Below are 22,464 nucleotides of genomic sequence, written 5' to 3'. Positions count from 1 at the left end.
TCTGGCCACAACGACGGGAAAGTACATTGCTATGTATACACTCGAACGCCATTTAAGATGGCCATTTTGTGGAGTTGGTGAAGGGGGAAGCAATGCTGTGTTTTGATGAATAGCATCATAATGATCACGAATAATACATTTAAACCAACGGCGTGAAAGGGGTAAATAGACGTACATGTAAATTCGAAAGAAAATATTTTTCTAAAGAAAATTTGGTCAATGTTTAGGTCTACTCCTGTAGAAAAACAGCATTATTTTTTAAAGATGTTATTTACATACGCATGATAACAGCTTGTAGATTATGTTGATGTCCAATCTAAACATCAGAATGACACTTCTCGAAGTATAAGTCTCATTTTATCTGAGGGCATCTCATTTTAACTTTCTTAACTGACGGCTAGGATGAATACCATCCCAATGATGATAAACTATCAAATCAAATATATTTCATTTAAAACTTTACAGAATATCATCAAATTCTGCTACACGATACTATGATAATTTCAAGTACACTCCTGTTAGGTCCCTACGTTCATCTAACTCTGGTTCCCTCGCTGTTCCCAAATCCGTTTAGACATGGGGGTGCGGGCTTTTGCTCACGCTGGCCCTGTTCTCTTGAACGATCTTTTCCTGGAAATCCGTGAATGTACTTAAATTTGATACATTTCAACAATACCTTAAGATACGTCTATTTATTGCTTCCTACTCTTACATGTCTTAATTGTTCCTTAATTTATCATTGTAATTTTTACATTTCTCTTTATCTCTGGTTCTTTCACTGCGCCTTTGGCACTCTTCAGAGTGGATATGGCGCATTACACATCCCATCCATTACCATTATTTATTATTATCATTATTTATTATTATCATTATGAATTGTTTTAATTATATTAAAGAAAAATATTTATTACGTTATACCGTTGAAATCTGATACTTGGCTCCCGAACAAAATATTTCTCGCGATCATATCAATAAATTAAATCTAGGAAACGGGTTTCAAGTTATCAAAACTCCATGATCGTTCGGTCTTCACTGGGTTATCTACGATGTATGAATGCTATACAATGATAAGGTGTCTGTGAAAAAGTTTATCCTTCACAGTGAGAAAATTGCAGTCAGCGTGTGGATAAGTATCTAAAAGATAATTTAGCGGAGAGGAGGACAATTAGAGACAGTGAGCTCATGACGAGAAAGAAAACAAGAAGACGAAGAAGAAGAAGAGGAGGGAGAGAGAGAGAAAAAGGGAGAACAGGAGCAGGAGCAATGAGAAGAAGAAGACGGAGAAGAAGTAGGGGGGGGGGGGGCAATACGAAAAAGGAGGAAGAGGAGGTGGAAGTAGAATATGATGAAGAAGAGTTATCCGGAGATAGAAAAGAGCAGGCAATGGGAAGGAGACGTAGAATAAGAAAAAGAAGGATAAAGGAAGAAGAAGAAAGAAAAAGAAGAAAGAAAAAGAATAAAGAAAAAGAAGAAGAAAGAAGGTGGAAAAAGAGCTGGGAAAAGAAGAGGAGAAAGAGGGAAGGGAAAGAGAGAGAGAGAGGGGGAGAGAGAAGAAAAATGAGGAGGACACGGCCCTTGATCTACAAATGTTGGCAAAAAAAAAATATTAGCAGAAGCAGTGGTTGTCCGGGCTTCCGCTTTAGATCTCTCTCCATTGCCCAACAACACGCATGACAGCTGATTCCTTTCTGGTCGACAATTGCACATCCGTCTCTGCACGCATACCCCGCATCAGGTTTGCTTCTCGTCTCTAATACAACGCCACTGTACATCGGAAATCGATGTGAGATGGCCCTCGGAAGGCTACCTGGTTTCCAAGAGTCCGACCCTCATACATAAATCATTAAATATGACACCTAGCCAGAAAGCTTTCGACATGCATACAAAGATTCAATCGTGAAATACCCCGGTCTTTGGAGGATGTATCCAGTTGCTCACCTTTAAAACAGGATACGGAAGAGACCTAACTTTTTTTTCTTAACGATAGACAAAACGATATATTGAAACAAATGGAACACGCGTACATGTATTTTTAATGATGAGATATCATAAAAATGTCTTCAAATTCTGTTATTTATTGAAATATTCTTCTTTTTCATACATACTTGTTACATCTATATGTATTTATTTAAAATGATTTCGGAAAACTTTTTGGATATTCAGTTGATTAGAAAATATATTGAAATAGTGAATGTATGAGCATTATGTGAGTGAGAACAGCCTTGAATAATAGGAATAAGGATTGTGGACAAGATTCATAAATTCTGCAGATTGTTGACAATATTGAATGGTTTCAAAGACGTAGTTTTTCAGAGTAACTCGATGGTACATTAAAATAATATAATATACATGTATATTCTAATTTCACTCTTCTATACTGAAAACCATTGAGCACAAAGAGTTCCTTGACTATAAGCATCCTCTTTGTCTCATGCAGTTGCTACCATTTATTGTCTATAAACGGGTAATTGCAAGTTTGAACAATATTGCACTTGCATCATGCGTGAGAAAGACGTTAGAAAGATATCTCCCGCCATAATGACAAACTTAATCTAAATATAACTCCTCGTTTTGATGCATATAATCATCCTTTCAGCGATGTTCTTATCTCGGCTTTTTTAAAATCACTAACATGAATTAAAACAGAATGGAGGAACGTGATGTTGAAAATAAAACTTGTAGAAATGAATAAAGTTGTCCGCCGAATTTTTAGATATATGCATGGGAGACAGAATGCAAAGACCTTGCGACCGGTTGAATGTAAAGGAAAGGTGCATTTTTCGTTACAACGATTCCGGAGGATATGCCTAATGTGCAGAGCGGGTTATAGATTATAATTGTAGTTTGTTGCCATGGAAATGACCTGATGACGTCAATGGTGAATCACAGGGGCCCAATCCGTCATTCATAACTCGCTATATTTTACCTTGAAGTGACAAAGAACTGGTCAGGAAGAAAAGGTGAACGTTAGAGAAAAGAAAGTAATTACAAAAGAGAAAGGAAAATGAACGAAGGAACTCTCGTATTTTATCCATGTTAACCGATAGCCCGGTTTATAGCTCAAAACTCAATTTAAAAGCTTTCATTATTGCATTTTAAATTACAATAAAGCCTGCTTTTAAAGTACAAGATGTTTATTGAAAGAATTCGACCTGACATTCAGAGAGCCTGTCAAATTATCCCACTTACTGATATCATGTCGTTCTAGATGACATACCATAATTACTAAGATCAATATAAATTAAATTCAGGGTAGATAATTTATAGCACCTCGTATCATATTCATCCCTGGCCTGTCAGTGATTCATCATTAAGTATAAAGATGAAACAGGAAATGAAAACCAGATCGTTCAGCCCTGAGGAGGGAACAATATCATAAAAAATGTTTCGTTATCAGGCAAGTAATAAAATTCAAAGGCTGTACCATCGGCGCAACATCAGCTCAAATGGAACGGTAGGAGAAAGATGGGAGGTAATTAGAACACATCTTAATGCCACTGCAATCTTAAAAGGCACGACAAGTAAATGAACATTTGGAAAGCGTGGTGTTTTAAGTTGCTGGCGGTTCAATAACATCTCTCGCTGGTTAATATAGTTATATTCAATCTCATCGCTAGTTCATTGATCCTGCGCGCTCCATTTCATATTCCTTCCTGCTTCGTTGTGGATCGCGGATATTTCATTTGGTAGTTACCATGGCAACTAAACTAGATCATTACCCTGTATACTGTACAACACATGAATGCCTAATAGCTATGGCCAGTGTTTTATCTCTATTGTGTTTTGCTTTCCTTTTTGAAAGCATGATATTTAATTTAGATCAACAGATTTGCGTGATACAGATTCTTTGAAGATGATTCTGCAATTTGGCAGTATTAAAAAAAAAAAAAAAAAAATCTTTTGTAGTCCTTAGATATAACTATATGATTACCATGGCTATGGATATCCACATCTGAATGGGGTCACTCAGGCTTCAAGAAGCTTATTCGGATATTAAAACATTCGACACATACGATATTGCAATGCACGGGATTGATGCTTTACGAGTGGGTTATCATTATCATCATCATCATCATCATCATCATCATCATCATCGTCATCCTCATCATCAGTATCAACCGCAAGTTGTTTTTTAGTTTATTTTCATTTTCTCATTTCTCTCTTTTTCAAAGTCAAGAAAATAATCCGGAAGCAATGAGAGAATTAGGATCGCTGAGTATTGTAAGGGGAAGTAGCGATCATGGGGCCCGTAACACAAAGCTTAGCAATCAATCGTAGAACATTTTTCTACAATTGATTGCATTGACTACAATGTACAATCAATCGTGAAAATAAAGTGTACGATCAATCACTAAGCTTTGTGTTACGGGCCCCTGAATGGCTCGTGGTGAAAAATCTGTATAAGATTCAAAATCAAAAGGATGGTGGCCGTTAAACCTTTATGGCACAATGACACACACACAAAGGAACGGCTAACACATACTATTAACGCTTTATCATTATGATTATCATAAATGGGATTTTTTTTTCTTTTGCTAAACACATGGAACATTGAAGATGTGAGCTGCAAATATGTGTTATCCTATGACTGAAGCAGCCTCAATCGGTCTAGAAAAGTAGTCCAAACGTGGAGAAGAGGAAGTAAGCCTACTGATCTGTAAATAACTCTTGAAGCTTGTGACCATCATCATAACCATGTTCATAGTTGTGTTGCTCAGACTAACCTCTATTTTTAGCTTCAAATTCAAGGCCCTGTTCTATAAGATGCTTAATGTAAATTCAATTGAAATTTATTATACACCTCTTTACTCTTCATCTTTGGATAAAACAATTAACCTAAATTATTCGGGGAATAGGGCATACAAAAACTGTAATCATTATTACTTTGTAATTTACATTTGCAATAACTTAATTTGATAAATTTTTTTTCTTCTCCGTCGTACATGAATTCAGATCAAGGTTATGGTAACATTATTCCCTAATGCAAAACAAAAAAAAAACGAAAAAAGATGGTCTTATAGGCCTCGACGGCAAATGTGAAGAGGTGGAGATCACGTAACGTATGAAAGATGTGAAACACGAATTTACGTGATAAGAAATCCAGTCATAAAATATATTAAGTGAGAGTGATAAAGGAGCATGTTTAATTGCTACACATTGTGAAGGTAAAAACGTGAAACAATTAGAACAGTCACAACATTAGCATGATTAGTAAAGTATTCCTTGTTTAAAAGTAATACTTCATACGAGTGGCATTCAGGATAACTTTGAGTTCGAGCGACATGGAAGAGTTTTGGAGATTAATAATAATCATGATAATGGTAATGACGATGAATTCTTCAGCTGTTATAACAATAATCGATAAAATAGCAATGATGATGAAAATAAAAAAAAGGTATATAATAATAAACTTGATATGATATCTAACAAAACTAATACGAATGATGATATTCATAGTAATAATAGTTCAAGAAATGAAAGACACAAGGGTTCAAAGGTCACATCCCTTTTGTTATATTTTGTATAATTCTTTAAAACACGTGTCGCATTTTCATAAGAAGGAAGGAAGGATAGGAACGATTTTAAAGGACACGTCGAAGAAAAGAAAGAAAATAATAGTTGGCCTAACGAGTTGGCGGTAATAGTCAAATATGACTGGTCGCCATTAATTCCCAACAAACAACAACATTGTAATGTCCAACCTTTACTTTCACATTTCCACTGATATTGATCTGTCATCTAATAATCAATTTCGGTACTTTGAAACATTATTACCAATCGATACAGGTGCTTCCGCCTCTGTTGCACCGGTAGACTGTATTATTTACATCTCAACCAACATTGATTCACAATGTGGCAAAAGCTGACGATGTAATCATGTTTTGTATCAATCACCAGCGTTCAATTGCAAGTTGATATAAACACATCGTAGTCTCGGCAACAGCCCCCTCATAAAATGTATGTTTCATCTTGCCTGCCATCTATATTATTTTGCCTGAGTGCATTCAGACTATTCAGATGTTGAGCCACTGACAATTTAAAATTGGTTCTTACTTTAAAGAGGGAGAGGGGGATAGAGAGAGGGTAGGATGATAGACTTCGAAGAAGAAGAAGAAGAAGAAGAAGAGAGAGAGAGAGGGAGATGGGGATAACATAAATACATTTTGCAATTAATGGACAGTTTTGTTATATGAATTGACAAATTACCAATGCATTCTGTATTACTTCAGTTTATCATCTTAGGAAGATATGAACACATTCTACGCGATGTAACATATCCATTCCACATCCTGTCATTCTTTGGCTCATGCACCCTCTCACTGTTCCACACACTCTCTCTCTCTTTCTCTCTCGCTCTCTCACGCACACACACAACACACACCCTCACATACATGCCCACATGCACACACACCCACACGCTTTCCCCTCTTACGAAGATATGAACACATTATACAACAACTTTATTTCCCAAACTACCCCCTTCTCTCTCTTTCTCTTCTCTCACTAACCTCCACATATCTCTTCTTTCGCACACACACACACACACACACCCACCTCCATCCACACGTCTCTTCCCTCTTTTCATCACTTTTCGTCTTATCAAGATATGAACACATTATGCGACAATGTACATCTTCCAAACTATGCCATTTTCTATCTTTCTCTCTCACTGTTGCTTTCGCTCTCTTCCCTTCTCCTCTCACTCTCAATTACCGCCATTTTTATATCAATCTCTCTTTTTATCTCTCTCTCACACACGCACACATCTTCACTTACGCACACACCCACACATACCTTTCCCCCTTCATCTTCCAATGTTCTCTCCCTCGGTTGGTGTTTACTACGATGGGTCGATAATTACAAACGAAGCGTTGTCGAATAAGTAAAGCAGACTAATTCTAACTACAAAAAAAGGCTTTACACCTAAAAAGAGGGAGTGCCTTTCGACCTCGATCATTAACAGAACATGTGTTGCACGAACAGCAAATAGAGAGGATTTAATAAATTTGACATTCAAAGCTTCAGCGACATCTGAAACCTATATGCCACCACTGCACTTTTCCGTCAATGCATGTTCTCTGACCTTAAGCATCTTTATGTGATGCAAACGAGGAGTTTTCATTCCCAATCGGTGATGATAACGACACAGTTGTCAAAAGATACCGCATTATGTTGTACACTGTACCACATTGACAGTTATATTAGCTTTCTGTTGGGATTTCCTAATTGACATAGTTAGGACTTTGCCGCAGACTTTAATAAAATGCGGCATAATGAAATTCCAAATGAATTGGCACAGATCACGATCCCTTGCTAATTCAAAGTAATTTAATATCTTAAGGTATACATCTAGTTTTGTACTCGGGAGCTCGTGGAACGAGAAATGTTTATCCGATTATCAATGCCGATCAAGTAATGATGATGCAATATTCAGAAAAATATGAAATATGAAAGAAATATGAAAATTTGAAGAAGATATCTTTTGTTTAATTCTAAACATAATCATCAATACTGGAAACGTTGTTATTCTCTGAATATTATTGCTTGTTCTTACTAAATTTCTTATTTGGAAATCAATACACAACAATAACTGATCCGTTGTGAATGAAAAATATTGAATGTAACAACTAGTGATGCATCTTAACAGCGACACACTTGGCAACCAAGCATTAAGTTCAGAATGTACTTAACCTGAGTTCAACCTATTGTGAAATGCTTAAGAAGAAAGTACATGTCCAACAAAAATTATACACAGATTGTATGTCGTTTCCTTCAAAAGATCACTACAAAAAGACCTGCCTTTTCTGAAGACGTAAATAATTGCCCTAGTGTTAGAAAGACTTTCTACTTCCTAATCGTGTTCATTATACATGTTGGATATTTCAGTGAGTGCAGATATTAATACAGTTACTTACCCGATTAATTTTTATCAAAATCGTAAACATGAAGGGAATAAGGAGCTGAACAAGGAAGAAAGAAAAATTGATGTTCACTACATAGGAGAGGTTATTTTGTTTACGAGAAATTGAAAAGCAAAAGAAAAAAAAACAGTAAAAAGAAATACTCACAAAATTTAGGTATTTTTTTCAGGAAGAAAAATGACAAGCGAAAAAAGAGGGGTTCCATAAAATGAACGTATCTCTTTCCACGATAAATTTGGCAACCACACACAAACACATACCAAAAGAACATTTTCGCTATTTAGCATACCAACGAGATCTCCAGGGGGTGCTGCCTTTGGGAAATAATACACACGGTATCCCTAGCTAAATTTTCAGGATGCTTCAGCACCCCTAGAACTCCCGCTTCCCAGGGCCATGCCTTTGATTGAACATTGGATTTCCTTCAACATCCTGGTAAAGATTTCAAATTCCAATTTGTACATAATCATGTGCAAAGGATAATACAACTAAAGACAATGATAACATTTATATTATTGTGGGCAATTGTTCCTTCAAAATATGCATGATATGAGATTATGTATATTTTGAAGGAACCATATAATCATAAAAATTGAATAATTTTTTAGAAGTAAAGGTCAATGAAGATCCCAGGATTAGGGAAACTATAGTGAAGTACGATAGGTAACCATTGAAAACTGCATTTGCATGATGAATATGTGTAAGGATTTCTCGAATCACGAAAATATTATATTCTTAGAGGTAAAGTTCAGAAGACGGCACTCAAGACGTATCCACTTTTTATATCGCGTGTTTACAATAGGACCAATATTCGCCTTGAAAAGGGCGAGGTTACAGAATACGTCAAACTCGTTATGAATCAAGATATTTCTAATGAAACTTGGGTGAATGCAGTGCAGCAGATATTCAGTGTTCAGAATGGAGTGTCTTTAATTGTGTGGGAGTCAATCCGTGTTAAGGCTTCGAAACAAACATGGACATGGGTATATGAAGGCTTGTCTAAAGCTTATATAAAGATCAAATACTAGGAATTGAATCTAGCAAGTGCTTGGTAACATTCGCATTTGTGACTAGCAACCCCCAAACCAACAGTACATTGCCAGTGAAGGTTATTTATACGTAGCCAAACGAGTATTTTGGTCTTCAGAAAGCCAAACAAAAAATGCACTCGAAAAATCAAGGATTCCAAATAAATCCAGATCGGCTGTGGATGTTGGATTAATTTAAATTGGGATTAACTTTCAAATCTCAAAAAATTTAAATTCAAATCTTTTAGAATTACATCTAAATCTACAAGTTTTAAACCTAAATCTAATATTCGGCTAGTTACTATTAACAGCCGATCCGGATTTATTTTAAATCCTAGATTTTTAGGAGTGTAGGCGTGAATGAAAGAGTAATTCTTGGTCTTAAAAATGTCAAAATTTGTAAAGTTGAATAAAAAATACAAGAGTTTCTTTGGCACCATCTTTGCTGGCGGCTTGAAAATCTCTCCAAAAATTACAGGGTGCTCATCTCATGCTTGAGTGAACACCGAAGTTTAAATCTTGTTTTCTGATTTTAATGCTCTCGTGGAATATCTTCTGCACTCAATCAAGTACTGTGAGGGTTCTAGTTGATCAATTTTGACAAGAGCTATATATCACTTAAAGCTGATAATGTGCTCTTTCAAATTCAATAAAATTCTCAAAATTTATTTCGGGGGACTAATTGTTTTTTTTGGGGTAGTCACATTTATCTTTCTTTTCCTTTTCTATTTTGTGTGTGTCTTCCTCCTTTTCTATTGGCTATACACAAATCAACTCCAAATGACCTGTAGTTAAGCTAATTGATCACCAGACAACATATAAAAATAAGAATAAACTTTCCAAGTATGAAATACAAGTATTCCCGTATTACATCACTTGCGATACATTCGATCCATTGCATTAAAAATGAGACACAAGTCATTGCAAACGTAATAGGGTGTTTCTTATTATTATCATTTATTCATCCATTTTGATCATCTTCAAATGACGTCATTGTTACTCTTGTTTTACTCTTGTTTTTACTTTCTCAAAGGATTCATAAATAAGAAATAAATGTAAATAAAATAAATTAGTTACGGCATTATGAAAACCTGAACAGGTATCACGTTGGAAATAATTAGAGCGAGGAAACTAATTGTGTATCGGGAATTATCATTATGAAGATAATATTTTAGAACAATCCTCGTAAGTTCTGGTCAGAAATGCATTTCACTGATATTTCTTACCTACAAATAACCGTTATAAAGCAATATATTGTGACAGCAGTATAGCGCGTTCGACAGCCACAGGAGATTTTGTTCATCCTATCGAAGCAGCAAACGCGCAATAGCCTTTTTGAAATTACGTTTCTTTTCAAACTCCCAATAACGGTTGATCATAAACATAAACGCACCTCGCTTTAGTGAGGTAAATTTATTAATGGGATTCATTCTGATTTAACGGCTGTCATTGTTCAATGGGTCTCAACGACCCATATGATTTGTGACCTTAATATATCAGCAAATTTGAGCCGTTGGGGCTGTAAAGGGATTTCGATCGAAAATGAAAATTCTAATTAAGGTTATAAGATTGCAAGCCAAGGGCAATTGGATTTCAAAACCGCTATGTAACTAATAAAAATACAAATCTCAGCTCGAAGGTGTAATAATTCTGACTATGCCTAGCAATTAAGAAGTGAATTGAAGCTCAAGCCTTAGCTTGTTTCAGATGACCTGTCTGAAGTCTAGGCACAAATAAAAAGATACAATGCAACAAGATCCTCTTGAGCTTAAACAGAAACATTTGGTATGATTAGCTACCATGCATTTTTTTATTCTCCAGAGCTGTTCCTTTTATGAAATATGATATCTAATTAGCTGTTTTGATGTTAAAAAAGATGAATTGAAGACGACCGGAAATAGTTTAGCTAAAATATAAGATTGTTAGTTTTTTTAAGTATCAACTTTATTCAAAACAAAACAAAGGGAGGGTTACCATAAAAACAAATCCAGGTTATTCGTTTTTTATTAGGACGAAGTATAGGACTGATAAAAGAGTACAGATACAAAGTATATAACATACAATAAACGATTATCCATTGGGGATTGCAGAAAAGATAATTGAAATAGTGAATCATGCACATACTGTTACCACTGAAATGGAGGGAGCATAGCGGGGAATAGAAAGAATGAACTTGATGAAGAGATATATGATGAAGAAAAGTATAACTAGCGAGAAGAAGAAGAAAACGGCGAAGAGGAAGTACTATAGAATAAGCATTATAAGAAGAAGGAGAAGAAATAAAAAGATAAAGAAGAAGAAGGAAGAGAGTGCAATATAAAGTTTCGTGATTAGGATAATATTGCATTATTGACATAAAATTTACTTCTTCACAAAAATCACCAACCCACTTATGCATAGAAGAAACTAGATGAGCTGATAGTTGATCACGACAAAAACGTCAGAAAAAAAGAGAGAGACAGAAGGTGGTCGATGGGAATAAATATATTGAATAACAGAGGAATGAAGAAGAGAGGAAAAAGAGAGGAAATATACATACATACATATACATTATAATATACATATATAATATATATATATATAGAGAGAGAGAGAGAGAGAGAGAGAGGGAGAGGGGGGGGGGGAGAAAAAAACCTACAGGCGCGATAGGTTCATATCTAACGAAGACTGAAAATTGCATTTCGTCAAATAAAGGGGCAAACGTATGGGTAAAATACAAGAGAGAGAGAGATAGCGAGAGAGAGAGAGAGAGAAAGACAATGGATAACTTCTTAAGAAAATTTGGTTAATGCCAACCACGCATGCTTAAAACACATATTTTTGGGGGAAAATGAAGGAGGAATGACAAAAATAAACCGAATGAAATAAGAATGACAAGAAATGGCATTTTTGAACAAATATTTTAAAAGTAATGCAATAAGTAGTGGAAAGAAGGAATATAAAACAGGAAAAAGAGGAGAGAGGGGGGGGGTGATGTAATAAAACATAAAACAAGACGAATGGAATGATTAAAACAAAGAACAAAAACAACAAACCAAAAAGGAAGAAATGGACAATATCAATATGATAAAGCTATTTGTTGGCGCCAGAGGTATTTAATACGAAGAGCAGTCATTAGGAAAATTTGCCGGAGGAAAACAAGGAAAATTGAAAATTATGGATTGTGACCTTGACCGGTTATTTTTGAACTGCTTGGGAAATGATGCATTCTGATCCAAGCGAGAGCCAGCAGCTTCAATCACAAACATTCAGCGCTGTCTTCCTCTCTGTAAAATATATGTTCGACTGGAGATGAGAAGGGGAAACAAGGTATCCAGCTGAGGAAATGCAATTTCTTGACCGTGTTGCTACTTCATGTATTTGAATTGAATTTAAATTATAACGGGTTGAAAATTCATAAGGTAGGAGAGTTTTTGATGCACGACGGTAATACATATAACGCCAGTAAATTTTAGGGAACCAACAAAGTAATCATTGCGCCGAAGAGTAGTATTTGAAATCATTTGTATTGCATATACAATTAACATGGTGAAGCTCTCAGCTATATTACCGAATTGTCAATTTTGCAGCCAATCAAATATTGGTTACAACCTGAATGACTAACGCAGTTCAAGAGATTGTTTGCTCTCACACATCCCATCTTTCAAAACAAAAGTGACAGATTGCATGCTACGTGATGGAGCATTTTATTGTGTAGTTCTCAACTCTGGAAAAGACTAGCCGTGTAAGTAAGTGAAGAAACCACCTTCAGTGAATATTCATAACATATTATGACCGTGGTTGCGATACACTGTAGGTTTTTCGGGAATATTTGAGTTTGCAATCGAAAAAAAGAGTGAATAACTGACATTTGATTATGATGGATGGGTTCATAGGTTTAATGCTGGTTTTTTGTAAGTAAGTTGGTAACAACACAGTATATTAACGTCGGGAACACATTACAATGACACCTATGAAAAATAATAATAATAAAAGTAATAATAATAATAAAACAATTATGGTATATAATACTGGCCCAACGAGAGAGAGAGGGAGGGGGAAGGGAAAGGGGTGGCTGTCAAAATGGTGAAATATTTTTTTATAAGGGAGGGGGCACAAACGATATCATGAAAAGAAGTAGCAACGAACATACCGTAATAACATGGTGTTAAATGATTTACCAGAATATTTCGCCTCCTCCACTGGTTCTACTCACTCTAAACTTTACGTGAACTAAATAATGTCTGTTTTCGATATAAGCGTCATATTCTATTTCAAAATCATCATGCCACACATTGCACAAAGCTTGGTGCGGCTTGTGTATCAATAAACGCGCTTTGCTTCATTGGGCTTATCACCGTGATATTATCTACAGCATAGTCTGTGAACTTGCAATGGCCCTAAATGAATTGCGCATTAAGCTGATGCAAAGATGCAGATTCATCATATTTTAACCGCGATTTCCAAGAAAATTTAGAGTTTAATTGAGAGACCATTAAGTTAGCCTGAAAAAAAAAGATGCCTGGCTGTGAAATTGAGTGAGTACCCTGGTGTGTGTTAACGACTTGGATATGATTAGGATTTGGCAGAGCGACTTGAATATGAGAAGCGGATGATGGTAATGAGGTGAGGATCACGGGAAAATAGAAATGTATAAACCATGCAGAGGAAAGGCAGATGAGATGGGAATCAATTGGACTGGGGACTTCGACAGTGGGGGTAATGCATGGAAATGAGGGGAAGAGGAAGTGTGTATGGGGGTACGTGCGAAGGGACTCCACCGGAGAGAAAGAGGGATGGGGATGCAGGACATATTTTGTTTCCTGCGTCCCCCCTAAATTCAGATGGACCCCCTAGAATTGTTTTGGTTCCCCTTAAAATCTTGGTTGACGACCTTTTTTTTTTGCTTGTCAATTTTTTTTACCTGTGTCCATCCCAAAATTTCAGGTGGACCCCCCTAAATTTTTGGCTTCCGCCGCCAATGATGGAGGAAGCTATAAGTCAGGGGACAGGGAAAAAGACGAAAACACACATAGTGAATGTAAAAAAAGAATGAACAAATCAATACATAAAGTTAAATAAGAAAAGGATAAGAAGAACCGATTAGATTCTAACTTAAAGTTAAAACATAACTTGAAACACTAAAAAGGCTTATTTTCTTTAAAAGGTGACTTTAATTCAAGTAAGAGAGTTTATCTAACCGGAAAATAAAATGGATCTATGTATCTAATAAACAATACCATTTCGTGTTTATTGAAGCTCGTGACTTATTATGTTGCCATAGGGAGATAGAGATGTCTCCTTTGCTGATGTTTTAAAACCTGTTCTAAAATGTTGATTCCCGTAGGCCAAATTCAATGCATTTATAATCAATATCCATTTACAAACAACATTTACTAGCAACTTTTTATCAGTTACTACATGGGACAGTGATATAGAAGGTCACAATATTAAAACAAAGATCAGAAAAGATTGTTTGGTACAATATAAACCATCACGCACATCGATTGCCTGTAGCAATATGTAAGTTAATATTGTTTCCCACTTTTTCAAAAGATGCACTTCTTCAAACGCAATAACAATATTCATTCAATTTACCCAGGGTAGCCACTTCAGCTCTTATGATCTTTTCTCCCAGCACAGCAGGCCTTAGCGCAACATAATATGATGTTATGATTCTGCTTTTCCATTATAATAGGTTGAGCGCTTGAAAGGAACGCAGCAGGTCTAAGTTTTAAGGTTTTTGGTACGACTCAGCCTGGAATCGAACCTACTGCCTCACGTGCATGTGACGGGCGCTCTACCACTTAGCCTCTGCTCTCAGACCCGGTCACTCAAAAAAAAGATCAGATTTGAGTATTGTCATTTATGTCCCGTAAAATATATAACGTCAGGCAATTTAGCATTGTATCTAATCAACGAATTAAAAAAATAGGTTGGCAAGAAAAAAAAATCAAACCTCGTTATCTCGTGAATAAAACGATGTTAATTTGACAATTACAAATATCAGCCTCGCGATAAGGCGCAATCAGTGCATGGATACATGATCGGATCACTGTCATGAACACACAGGTGAGATTTTATAAAATCGTGCTGAAAATTTGGAAAACATCTGTCTGAAAAATAACCGTCATATCAAAGTACAGATGAACTTACCGATTAGCTAAATAATCACCATCCGGAGAAGAGTGAATGGAAGAAGGACTCATGTGATAAAAACATATTCCAATGCAAATCCGCTGTAATCATTCAGCGGGAGAGCTTTTCAGTGACAAAAAGCAAATGTTTGAATTAAAAACAAAAAAAGAAGGCAGCGATTAGTAGCGTGGCATAGCAACAATTGAGTAGACAGTGTTGGCACGTATGAATCAGAATTGTATAGGCACGGCGTATTGAAAGAGAGGATGATAGAGAAAAAGGGAAAATCCTGTTTATGATTCGGTGGCGAGCAATCTTCTGCGGAATGTCTCTCTTTCTCAGGGGGATAGTACAGATCGGAAAATGCTTGATGATAATGCATGAACGAAAGCAAGAGTGGGAAGAAAACGGGTGGAAAGAGAGAGGGAGATGGAGAGAGCGGGGAGAAAGACGCGAGGGAGGAGGAGGAGTTGCCTGGAAAGTGTGCGTGTGCGTGGGTGCGAGCATGTGGGCTTGTGTATGCGGAAGGAGAGGTAGCCGAACCCGAGCGCTACGCTCACACACTCGAGAAACATTACGTTTCGCATTAAAAACCAGGGTATTTGTGTGCGAGTGTACACGTGTGTATATCAGGTGAAAGCATGTTTGCCTTACCGCTTGTGTGTATGTGTGTGTTATACATTAGGTGAGTCATGATATCCAGGGATGTCACCCCAAAATACAAGACATGCCTGTGTGTGTGAACTCAAAGAACGAATGTGTACCAAGACGGCATAATGTTCAATTATTATAGGATGGAGCATAACTTGTTGATATCACATCAGTATGCGGAAAAAAAATGTAATTATTTCTTTGCTTCTGGTATCACATGGATAATAATTTGTAAATTATTTTTTTCCACTCCCGAATATTCATTTAAAAATCAATTTGCGGAAAGGAAGCAAATTGTTAAACGTAGAAGTTTAAAACAAATGTTTGTATAGGCCTGTGGATTGACCCGATTGATTTCGGGAATGACAAAAAAATATCATGAAATGATTGAAAAGGGTTATTAGCAATGTTTGTAACTAAAATGAAACATTTTGAAAGCAGCACACAAACTTATAAGAAATATTAGATTGAAATAGACGAACAATTGCATAAATTCTATTTGAGCATTAGCCTTAGCACACCTTTACGATGGCATTTGAAATCTTGGCCCGCGATAGACTGTTCAAAATCAAATCAAGCGAATTATGTATTTCAAGATATCCATAAAGAAACGGTTACTGTATAGACAGAACTGGTACAAGTCATTGATTTGCAAATCAAGCATCCACAAGAGAAACGTGCAATTTTCATAACCTTTTACCAACTAGTTCACGAGTCTTTGACTGCATTCCCCTGTGGCTAAACAATGCGTCTGCACAAATACATGCGACCTGTAGAAAGGAAGGAGCGATCGAGAAACGGCCACAAGAGCCCAAGACCATCGCAATCTTCCTCGTTTTTTTAAATATTGGCCACTTTAAAGCCTCTCTGCGATGCAATCGTAAATCGATTTAGGAATACAGTCATCGTACGCCAGGTGAACTTCACGTGGGACCTGGTTTCGAGTCTTGAAGGGTCCTCTTTTCTTCGCTCCTGTCAGCTCACAAGGCAACTAAATCGACCGATGACTCCACATAGTGTTTCCTGACAGCTCCTAGGGACGTGCCTTGAAGAATTATCAGATCCTGAAGGATTACTATATCCTGACCAATACTTAGGGGTACGTGCTCTTCACTAAGGGCATCTGAGGTCACATTTTTCCTCCAATCAAAATTCTTTAACTTTAATGCAATATAACCACTACTGAAAGCTTATGACTACGTGACGTAAATACATTATTATTCTGATTGTAAAAAAAAACAATAGTAAGAATGAACAAAACAAAAAAATAATAAATAAAACTGATAGTACATATATTTTGATCATAGTGGCATTAATACGAAAACTTCCCATGACAAAAAGTAGATATAATAATATCGATTATGCTATTATCCCCCACCCCGCAAAAAAAACGCAAATCAGTAATTATATGAGAAAGGAATCACGAGGCAGAGAATAAAGAAAAGCAAATCAAGAATAGGATTCAGTTTGTCCCAGAGCATTTTCGCTAACAGTAATACGTAATAAATAGATAAATAAAATCACCCTTAGATGTATTGAAGTTCAGAAATAATATATCACTCACAAATGAAACTTGCAATAATTTATCTGAAAACTATGTCACATATATAAATGTAAATAATTAAATATGTTTTGCAACCGTTTGGAAAGAAAGTAGGACGCAGCTTAATTTGCAGTCCGATGATGATGATGAAGAAAAAAATTGGACAGCATAATGAAACAGGTCAATCTAAAATAAAAATAAAAATGGATAGTTTAAAGAGGTATCTCTACTCAAATAATATTTTATTTAACGCACCTGATAGACACGGGTTGTTCTTCAAAGATATTAAGCTAAATGATGAAATCTAAAATTCAAATATAAATTATGAGCGACAATGAACATCTCTGGCTTCATAATTGATGGATTACGATTCGGAAAGCAATGCCTCTCACTAACGAACCCACCAACCCTCGCACGCACACACTCGCCCAAACCACATACACACACAATGAGTTTAATGATGAAAAATTACGTGAAATTTAATAAAGTGTGTGCACAACAAATCATATTATACGGTGGTTGTGTTTACTCATTGACGACATGATTCACCACATCCACATCTACCAGACATTAAAGGGAAAGACTGTCTCTTCGAAAAGGGAACAAAATAATTTCTGAATTCCTTTTACAACATTGTGTGGCATCTTGTATAAAAAGGAGGCAACTACAGAAGTCGCTTTTAAAATCCTCAAATTCGATATACGAATACCCGAGTAGTTTACGCTCAGTCCAACTTCCACCTTGATTTGTGCTGTGCAAGCTACTTGTTGGAGGAGTCTGTGAACATTGTTAATTTCTTGAAGGTGAAACATATAATTATTACACCACCTTTAATTCATTTCTCTGCACCCACACAATGTTTCTACGCTAACTACTTTGAAACAGTCTCGTTTCTGTTATCAATTCACAGGAAGAGGCACATTGGTAGAAGTAAACTGTTCCTTTAAATGTACCCGCCTGCCAAGCCGTGTTCTAATGAAATATCACGCTTGTCTGAATATCAAAATACCGATATCTGCAATGTGGTAAGAAATTGGGTCGAGTACTTCATGAAAAAGTATATATGCTTACCCGAGATCCCCGGAACTGTCAGTTCTGAGGACGAGGTATTTTGGATTTGATCCAGAAAGCATTTTCTTATGATCGTCGCCTAATAAAGGGATTGATTTTTTTTTATCTATGCGAAAGGACAGTACGCATCCGGCAACGGCCATTAAACAGCAAACAGAAACAAAAATTAAAATAAGGGGAAGATTAACAGAAGGGAGGGGGGGGGGGGAGTACTAGAAATACGATTCATATCAAGATGAATAACCGCTCGAATTACGGGATAATTATTGAGATTAAAAAAAACTTCGATCAATCAGTAAAATACAAATGACATTGCAAAATCATCGTGATTCATTTCCTTTAAACAAGAAAATACTCAACATTTGCGGTAGATCCTTTTAAACCTTATGATACCAAATTTATCTAAATTGTCAGATATTAAGCATCATGATTTCATTTTAAAATAAAGGGTGATATGATAACCCGGATTCGTCATACCTGCGTTAAAAAGAGGGATAGTAATTATTTATACTACTCTAAACTTCTAAACATGTAGGATGTATACACGCTTATGATGGTGACATGAATCAGGGTAGATAGGAATATACGAGTAATATTGTGACAGCAAAGTGGGTGTAATTGAAGGAGATCATGTCTTGATCCTTTCGAAATAATTTAGAATGTCTTCCTAATCTTTACCCATTAGCGTCGCGCTCAAACATCATGAACCCGGGTAAAGCTCCACGAGACGTTTTACGAGTCTTAATTCTGTCAGATTTACTATCATCCAATCAGATTCAAGGATATCAGTAGCTTACAGCAGTTATCGGTAGATTCATTGAAAAGACGAATTAATGAAACGCATTCCCGATAACTGATATGGATAACCTGCATTTTCAATCAGTCCATTAAGAATCCCTCTACCGCGTGGGTTAACACATCTTCATAATGGGTTTACTGAATGTCCTTTTTCAAACAACCTTTTGGGGTTCAAAGAGAGAATTGGATCAAATTTTGGCACGCGGAGGGGAGGGGGCACCTAGTGCATTCCTGCACTCACTGACTGACAGAAAATATTACATATATTTCTGTTATAATGACTTTACAGACTCTGTTGCACCAGTGAATGGTTCTATTACTTAATGACTTGCATGTATCAAACTCGAATACTTCCACTTATGATTCGTGGATAGTAAAAAGAATGGCATAAACATTTTAAGATATTTACCCATGTGTGACTCAACTCTGACTGTTAGAGGAAGCAACCCCAATGGAAATAACACAGTGTCCCACAGTGTGTGTCACGGTGCGCTCGAGTGTGGAACACAATGTGAAATCACCTTCACACTGTCGAATTTGAGTATGTCAACAGTTCGAATCACACATTTACATTGTCGACAATGTGAACACGCTTTCATTAGTCGCATTGACGAGATGTCCACAACGGGTATGCCATGCATAATGCAACATTATTTTTAATTCAATAAAATCCGAGAACCGTGGATTTTTTTTTCTGTGTCATTACCTACTCAAACTTGTCAGTTCTTATCAAGTCTTCTAGAGCTGTTCAGAAGTGGAGTATAATTCTCCACATATCTGACACGCTTTTTGCGACAATGCATATTTTAAAGGAAAGTAAATTCTAATGTTTGACTAGAAACTGTTGAATACTTAACTCGTGCACTATGGGAAAAATAATATTGACAATGGAAGTGCTTTGTAGAAAGACCATTCTTCCTGCTTCCATTATCTCGTGTTAGATATCTAAACAATAAAAGTAGCCATTAGCTCAAAGAATGCAGCAGCTTCTAGAAAGATCCTAGGTATTAAAGTGATGTTATCTCCGTCGCCGATCAAGGTAAATGGTCACTGAACCTTCCAGTTCCCTGCCCCAGTTTCTGGAGAAGAAAAACACCTTTCTTTAAAATTACTCCCCGACTGCCAGGAATACAGATCCCACCGCTTTATGTTCGTGCCTATTCCAAATCACATTATGCACATGGGTTTGGCAAACGCTGCCAGCCTCTTGTATCCATTTCGCCTCCTATTAGATCGAGGCATCGAGTGATAGATTGGTGGGGTTCACTCTTTGACGCCACTTCACACTTAAAATAAACCGTGACGCTTCTACTGTCGACACGTCAAGGGATGATCGTCCGAAGACTTCTCGCAATCCCTTTTCGGTCAACTTCAGGGTCTCGAAGGGGGTAATTACAAATTCCATGATGCAATAAAAGTGGGAACTTAAACATTTTACCATCTATTTAAATATTTAAAGGTAAATAGCGACCTGTTGCAGCGGAAGGAAACGGCTTGTAATGGTGTACCATACACTGGAAGACCTCGTTAAAACTGTCGTACTTTCACATACACAACCCTGACCATGATGGTGAATGCCCCAGCCACACAAACGAAACCGTCTCCAAACCAACTGATAGTACGACATTGGTAATAACGTAATAGCTTTGGTCAGTCTGGTATGGGTAACGTCGGTGAGACTGTAATATCGGAATGCCTCGTTCAAACAATTTCTCAGCTAACTAAGACAAACTAAAAAAAAGTCATTTTGGGCGGCTTATTTATTTGGTTTGGGGGTGGCAGGTCACATACACGTGATTTATTCTATGACCAGGGGGGCGTTTCATGAAAGGACTTGACGGACGTTTTATCCGACAAGTCCCATTTTATCCGACAGTTACCATAGGAACAGTGCCTCTCAGCCAATCAAAATCATGGAAAGATGTCAGATCTGACAACTTGTCGGATGAAAATATTGATGAAACGCTCCCCTGGTCAATATTCTATATATTTTTGGTAAGTGAAAAAAAAGCCATGCAATTGTGCACCACAATGATAGCTTTTGACAGACCTATACCTATATAATTCGTAAAGCAAAAAGCAAAACAAATAACCCATACGCAAGTGCGGTGGGCTTAGATAAATAAGCAACATTAGCTTACAATTTGGAAAAAAAATTATTAATTGTCAACATATTATTCAAATCAATATATGTTAGATTGAGGAATAGAAGAGGAATTATAGGATTCTTTTTTTACATGACATTGAGAGGTGTAAAATAAAAGATGTAGGGTTAAGCGGCTAAGTCCTTTTGCTATACCCTCTTTTTATGTGAAATGGACAGGCTTTTGCAATTACCCCGGAAAGCTAACTGTGCCACCGTACCGACTTCCATGCAATCTATACCAAATTAATTGTTCCGCAAATCAGATTGGTTATTGAGCTGAACAAAAAAAGCGTCTCGGAATCTGCAGCAGTGGTCAGGTGCCTACTGATTGGATGTCCTATATTATTTTCTGTGCCATTCCTCCGGCCTCTATCCATCGTTTGTCTCTTAGTTTCTGGATCTTTCCATCTTCGTTTCCTTTGCTTCATGCATTGACATATCCAGGGCGCCATTGTCACATGGGTAAGATTTCATACAATTATGTGATAAAAAATGCAGAATTTATCGACATTCAAGTTAGGAGGGGTACGATATTACATTTTGTCCAGGGCTCCATTTTTGTTTTCTTTTCGTTAAATAAGTGAGAAATCTATATAATTATTTTCTTTTGAAAAGTGTATAAGTGTTTCCCTAATATTCAAGGGAAATATGTTTACGACATTAATGTAGCTCTTTTTATCATCATTTCGATTTCTTCTTAATCATGCTAATCGATCCTAAAAGGTTAAAAAAAAGGTTGCTACACTGTAAAAAAAAAAACCTGATTTTTTCAGAAAAAATAAGATTTTGCAAAAAGCAATAACATAATCATTCTGTAAATTCATAAAACAGGAATTTTTCCACAATTTAACAGAACAGGTCTGTTTAAAAAGGGGAAAAGGGTGTTTTACTTAAGAAAATTTGTAAGCTTCCACACACCAAATACCAATTTCATGTGATTTTACATGATATAATGTAAGATTACAACAATAAATTATTTCAATCTGGAATGGAAAAATCCAGATTTTGTCAAAATATCATGCCAAATTGTATTTTACTTAACAAATACGAGGATAATAATATCTTTTCCTTTTCAGACATATCAAAAAGAATGAAAAACATTTAACAACACATCATTCATGTAAAAAAAAGTGACATTTTAAATTTCAATCATTCACACTGAGTCAACTCATGAAGAATCACTCTAAC

This window comes from Lytechinus pictus, chromosome 19, assembly GCF_037042905.1.
Source record: "Lytechinus pictus isolate F3 Inbred chromosome 19, Lp3.0, whole genome shotgun sequence".
In the NCBI taxonomy this organism is placed as follows: domain Eukaryota; kingdom Metazoa; phylum Echinodermata; class Echinoidea; order Temnopleuroida; family Toxopneustidae; genus Lytechinus; species Lytechinus pictus.
The sequence above is the reverse complement of the archived record's forward strand: the minus strand, read 5'-3'. Positions refer to the sequence as shown.